The sequence below is a fragment of the Siphateles boraxobius genome, unplaced genomic scaffold (assembly GCF_051911475.1).
Source record: "Siphateles boraxobius isolate OS27281-9 unplaced genomic scaffold, OSU_SipBor_1 13, whole genome shotgun sequence".
NCBI classification, from domain to species: domain Eukaryota; kingdom Metazoa; phylum Chordata; class Actinopteri; order Cypriniformes; family Leuciscidae; genus Siphateles; species Siphateles boraxobius.
This window is the reverse complement of record NW_027508733.1, coordinates 3,488,515-3,495,691: the sequence shown is the minus strand read 5'-3', so window position 1 is coordinate 3,495,691 and position 7,177 is coordinate 3,488,515.

Sequence of the window (7,177 nt, the reverse complement as noted above, 5' to 3'; positions counted from 1 at the left end):
TGTCCGAGCTCACTCTACCAGGAGTATGGCTGCTTCTAAAGCTCTTTTGTCGGGGGTTTCCCTGAGTGATGTTTGTGATGCGGCTGGATGGTCTTCACCGCATACTTTTATTAAGTTCTATGACCTAGACTTAAGCTCTACCCCTGGGGCACAGGTGCTCTCGTCCTCTGTGCGCTAGTCTCACATGACGGTCATTTGGTCCTATGGCGACGTGGGTATTCGCGTTCCCGCAGCGTTTGACGCAGCTCGAAGTTCCCTTGAAAGGGAACGTCTCGGTTACGTATGTAACCCTAGTTCCCTGATAGGGAACGAGACGCTGCGTCGCTCCGCCATACTCCCGGCACTCCCGTTAGCGCTTCCTTCAAGCCTATCAGAAGCTAATGCGCTTGTGTTTTTGGGGTGCTTTATAGTTTCCTGGTCGATGACGTCACCCGCCTATGACGTTTCATCTCTCCATTGGGCTGATTCCATACGTGCTTCATGACGCACAACGCAGGGGCGTTCCCGCAGCGTTTGACGCAGCGTCTCGTTCCCTATCAGGGAACTAGGGTTACATACGTAACCGAGACGTTATACAATATTTCTTATTCGATGGCAAGTCATTATTTTACATTCATAAAATATTCAAAATCGTCCACCAGTGCAGGAAGAGGTCAAAATTGATTTTAAGACTCTATTTTCTGCTATTTTCCATCGTATTAGGACACAAATAATACAATTTCATGATGTTTTTAAAAACGTTTTTTAATTTATTTTTTATTTTAATGTCTGTAGGCCTATATATGATATAAATGAATAATAACACAATTTATTCATTTTAATTATCATTCATCATTAATTTTGTTAAATTTATATTGTTAATTTTAATGTTTTTATATACATTATACATTAATTGTTATACTTTATTAATGTTAATTCAATTTGATATTAATGTTTATTATCATACATAATTTCTTTGCATTTGTATTGTTGATTTTAATGCTTGTATATTCAAAGTATACATTCATTATTATACATAATTTATTAATGTTTAGTCATTTTACTGTGCCTTCTAGCACTTACATCATGTCATTTCACTGTATAGTTTTGGAGAAACAGAGGCAAACACCTAACATATAAACGTGCATTCTATCACTTAATAATAATAATAATAATAATAATACATTTTATTTAACAGCGCCTTTCTAAGCACTCAAGGTCGCTTTACAAATAATAAACACAGGTACAGGGAACAGCAAAGTATAAACAAACAATTATGAAAAAGGACAAGAACAGTGCATTTACAAATAAGCAAGCTGGAACAGGTGGGTTTTGAGTCTGGTTTTGAACAGAGGGAGAGAATCGATACTGCGGAGGTCAGGTGGAAGTGAGTTCCAGAGCCGGGGAGCAGAGCGGCTAAAGGCTCTGCTCCCCATAGTGACAAGTCGAGCAGGGGGTACAGTGAGGTGAATAGAGGAGGAGGATCTAAGGAAACGGGAGGAGGTGGGGATGTGAAGGAGGGCAGATAGATATGGAGGAGCAAGGTTGTGGATAGCTTTGAAAGTATACAGAAGGATTTTAAATTGTATTCTGAATTGAACCGGGAGCCAATGGAGCTGCTGAAGGACAGGGGTTATGTGATGAAAAGAGGGGGTTCTGGTAATGACACGAGCTGCTGAATTCTGAAGAAGTTGGATTTTATGGAGAGATTTCTGTGGGAGGCCAAAAAGAAGGGAGTTGCAATAATCAAGGCGGGAGGTGATGAGGCTGTTTATAAGGATGGAGGTAGTGTGAGTGGTAAGGGAGGGTCGGAGGCGGTTAATGTTGCGTAGGTGGAAGTATGTAGACCGGGTAACATTATTTATGTGTGACTGAAAGGATAGGGAGGAATCGAGGATTACACCCAGACTCTTGACCTGAGGGGAGGGGGAGACCAAGGAATTATCAATGGGTAGTGTGAAACTATTGATTTTGGAAAGGGTGGATTTGGTGGCTACGAGGAGCAGCTCAGATTTATCACTGTTAAGTTTAAGGAAGTTTGAGGTGAACCAGTCTTTAATTTCAAATAAGCAGTTGGTAAGGGACAGAGGGGGGAGCGAGGAAGTGGGTTTGCTAGATAAATAGAGCTGTGTGTCATCAGCGTAACAATGAAAATGAATATTGAATTTGCGGAAAATATTGCCAAGGGGCAGTAGGTAGGTGATGAAGAGGAGGGGGCCAAGAACTGAACCTTGAGGGACACCAGTAGTGACTGGGGAAGGGTGGGATGTGAAAGATTTGAGTTGAATAAACTGAGTGCGGTCAGAGAGATATGAGCGGAACCAATCAAGAGGGGTGTGTGAGATGCCAAGAGAGGATAGTCTATTCAGAAGAATGGAGTGAGAAATGGTATCAAAGGCCATTGAAAGGCCAAAGGCCAACTTACACCATGTCCCATTTTCAAAAATCTTTCCTTTATAGGTTTGCTCATTCTTTCAATTGATTCATGTTCAGAGTGACCCTGTCTATTACTGTATTTATTTTCAAGTCATTTTACTGTATAGTTTTGGAGACAAGTAAAGGAAAACTCACCTTAAACATCAAAGTGCATTCTAGTACTTAAACCATTTTCAAACACTCATAACAATCTTTCCTTTGTTTATATTTATTATTAATGTTTAGTCATTTTACTGTGCCTTCTAGCACTTACATCATGTCCCATTTTCAAACACTCATAAGAGTGACCATGACTATTACTGTATTTATTTATTCTATTTATTTAAGTCATGTCATACAAACAATAATTATAAAATACAAAGGTCAGTAACTTTCACTTGTAATATACAAACAGGAGCGTCAATGTCTCCACAGTCTAGATGTATACCTGACAGAGCTAAAATCATTGTGGGCTGAAGCTTGTATAATTCTGTTTTCAGAGACAGACATTCTACACATGTATTGAAAAATAAGATTTCATATAAAGGCAGAACAGGTATGGGCACAACAACATTAACAAACATTTGACTAGCACTACACCATCTTGGTTGTTTTAAAAGCAGTCTCATGCCATCATTATATGCAACATTCAGTCTCTCCATGTTCTTTTTGCTTTAAGACCGCCACAAGTGGGCAGTATATAGTGGTGTACAGAATGCTTTGAATAAGGCTACCTTAACATAAGCAGAACACATGCCAAATTTACGTACAAGCACATTATCCTGTCCATATATCTTACGACACTGTCTATTGATGTCTTTATCATCCGATAAATCATATAGATTCGCTCATTCCAACAGTTCAGGGGGCCAATGAGGCACGGCCTCTGAGGCATTAATCAGGTACCTACTGCCCCTCCCCAAAATTTTCTTGGGACGAGACTCTGGCGTGACGGCGGCTATCTTGGGACGAGACTCTGGAACGGCGGCAGCTATCTTGAGACGAGACTCTGGCGTGGCAGCGGCCAACTTGGGACGAGACTTTGGAAGGGTGGCCATGACGGGACGAGGCTCTGGATCGGCAGGCATGACGTGAACCGTCTCTGGCTCGGCAGGCATGATGTGATCCGTCTCTGGCTCGGCAGGACTGACGTGAAGCTCATGCCGAGGGGATACCGTGGGCCTGCGGGGCTCCCCATCCTCAAAGCCCACATTAAATGACGAGCCGCTCAAAGTTAATATACTGAACCAGAGTGCAGTGAGGGGTATTGGCAGGCATGAGGTAGTAAATAGACTCATCAAGTCCATGGCGAAACATGTTTTCAAAACATTATCACCACATATCTACAAACTACATTTCCCATTATCCTTTGCCCAGACTAATCAGCCATGATCACATTCACCTATATGTCTTAATTATTTAATTTTATGCAAAGAATACAGAGATGCAACCTAAACAATTGTCACATCAGTCTTTTGCATCCTTGCATAAAATAAATGTTTTTATTCTGAAAGATATTAAATATAATTACTTTGGATGGTAAAATATGTCCTGAGAGCTGTTCAGTGTTAGTTTATGGGCAGGTTATGGAGTCAGTCACAGCATCTGAATTTAGCGGTTCCTGCGAAACATAATTCCAGCTTTGGTTCAAGAACCAGCGGCGTTAACAAATTATCAAGCAAACCAGTGGTTGTGTGGAGTATTTGACAAAAGTTAGAAGATTTAAGTTCACCTGTAAACACTAATTCATGTATGAAGTATAAAATAAATTAGTATTCTAGAAAAAAAAATGAACCCATTATGCTGGGTAAAATTAGCCCAGCATGTGTTCTGTCCTAATATTTACTCAGTCCTTTGGATAAAAACAAGCCAAATTGGGTCAGTGCTGGTGTTTGTGATGGTCAGAGATCCAGTTTGATGATCCAGCTTCAGTCTATCTGTCTCTATTTTGAGAAAAAATTTCTAAATCGGTTCACTGAAAAGCCCCAATAGTAACTTTTAAAATGTCTGAAAACACTCAGATTGTCTGAACTGTGAAATTTATCCCACTGTTTTCCCTCCCCTATTCGGAGTGGATCAAATTCTGAACACCCGTAGCACAATTACACCTCGGTCCTTAAACTCCGCTTAAAAGCGCAACCCAAAGTATTACTTTTTCAATTCTCTCAAACTCTTTTAACCAGACAGCCCTAACCAAAAAATAAATCAAATCTTCCTTTCTTGTTTGTTGATTAGATATGTCACAGAAGAATGATTGCCCACACACTCTCCACCATTAACTGTAGGGGAATTTAAGACCAGAGGACCAGATATGATGAATGAAGACCAGGAGTAAGAGATGCAATCAACTGAAGAATATTTATTTTTACTGAAGATAGTTTACAGTTTTATCTGCAGAAGTCAGCTTCAACACTCAGCAAGGAGTTTGTATGTGTTCTGCATACACACTCAATACAACAGCAGTTATGCTCACAGGCCACTAAAACTAAGTCATTACTTCAGGTTGAATGATTCTGATTGGTTAAGACATAGATAAACTTAGAAAATCTCCACATCTGGACACACAGTTCAAAACATATCTCCATTGATTATCCGGATGACAACAGGGGTCCTGGTTTAGGCATGAAGTGACCCACCAAGATTCAAGACACATTTATTGTCATATGCACAGTAATAACATCACGGTTTTGCCCACACAATGAAACTCTTACTTTGCAAGTCTCCCTTACACAAAATAAACAAAATACAATAATAAAGAAAGTAAGCAATCGAGGTAACAGTCGATGGGGTAATGGGGAGCTAAGTAGTTAGTGCTTAATGTATTCTTCAGGAGTCTAATGGCTTATGAAACTGGATGAAAACTTTTTGTCCTTGATTTCACACTCCTTTACTGTCTCCCGGATGGCAGCAGTGTGAAGAGGTTGTGTTGTGGATGTTTATTGTCCTTGAGGATGTTGTGGGCCCTCCTGATGACCCTGGTGCTGTAAATATCCTGAAGTGATGGGAAGGCTATTCCACAAAAGCTGGAGAGCTTTTCTATCCTGAACAGTTAAGCTTCCAAACTGTTAATCACACTTTCAACAGAACATCTGTAAAAGTCGCTGAGGATTTCGGTTGCCATGCCAAATTCCTTCTTGTTGGGATTTTGTGTTGTGTGACCAGGTGAGATCCTCGCTGATGTAGGTTTGAGGAATTCAAAGGTTTTCACCCTATCCATCTCTGTTTTACCAATGTAAATTGATTTATGCTGCTCCTCCCTCCTCCTCATAGGATCGATAATTATCTCCTTGGTCTTATGTACATTTAAGATGATATAATTTTCCTGACACCAGGCCATCAGTCCAGCCACCTCTCTTCTGTATGATGTTTCCTCTCCACCAGTGATCAGTCCGATGACTGTAGTGTCATCCGCAAACGTCATAATCCTGGTATTGGTCTGAGAGGCCACACAGTCGTAGGTGAAGATGGTAAACAGCAGCGGGCTCAGGACCGAGCCTTGGGGGATCCCTGAGCTCACAGTTCAGATGCCTGATGTCCGGTCTCCTACTCTGACTGACTGAGGTCTGTGCGTAATAGTTTAGCACCCAGTTACAGAGGGAAGGTGTCAGTCTGAGGAGCTTTTCAGAGAATCCGTGGTTTGACTGTGTTGAATGCCCAGCCCCTGCCCCTGTAATCAACAAATAGCATTCTCACACGTGTCCTTATCCTCCAAATGTGGTTTGCACACCAGACAAAACGTATATATTTTGACAAGATCTGGCGTTCAGGGCTGGATATGATTATTATTATTATTTTTAATCTGCAGCAACTGTGTAATGCTATTATGTCAATACGGACCAAAATCTTGGAGGAATGTTTCCAGCACTCTGTGCCATGAAGAATTAAGGCAGTTCTGAAGGCAAAAAGGGAGTCAAACCTGCTATTAGCCAGATTTACATCATAAAGTGGCCAGTGAGTGAACTCATAGTGTGTATCTTACAGGTAAAGCTATTATTTTTCAAGAGGCTTATTTTGGACACTAGTCAAGTCAAGTCAAGTCAAATATATTTATATAGCGCTTTTCACAATACAGATTGTATCAAAGCTGCTTCACAGTATCAATCAAAACAACTTAATGTTTGTTTATTACTGGAAAAAAGACATCCAAGTTTGGTAGAGCTGATCAATGGTATGATTGGTTAATTAATTTGAATATCCCCTATTGACACTAGATGGCGCTCTAGTAATTAGAGGGATGTTGTTTTATTTGATGAAATTTAAGTGTCATGGTCTGTTAAACAACTGCAAATGAGAAAAATAAAAGTATTCAATTTGTGGAAAATGTCATTTTTTAATTGAATTTTTATTGAATTGAATTTCCACACTATTTTTTTTCTGAATATGAGCATATTTCTTACACTTAATTGTAATGTAGAAGAATACATTTGTTAGCAGTGTTGCTAGTTAAATACCATGAATATTACAACAGTAAATCATGCATATGCTTTCTTAAAATTACTGTTAAAACAAAGACATGATATGATCTTTAAAGCGTGACATAAAAAATAGCTTTAACTTTTGTATATTGATTGTTAACTGCTTGATTTTTTTTATATTTTGTGGCAAAATGTAACTATTATTGGCCAGCTTCTAATGTAAATTTGGATTTATAAGCATGATCAACTTTATTTGCATACATACAGTATACTCGCACCAAAATAGCAAATCTCAACTGTTTGATTGCTTGCATCGTCACAAAATATAAACTATATTACCCAGCTCTAATCTGATAAATGTGACGATA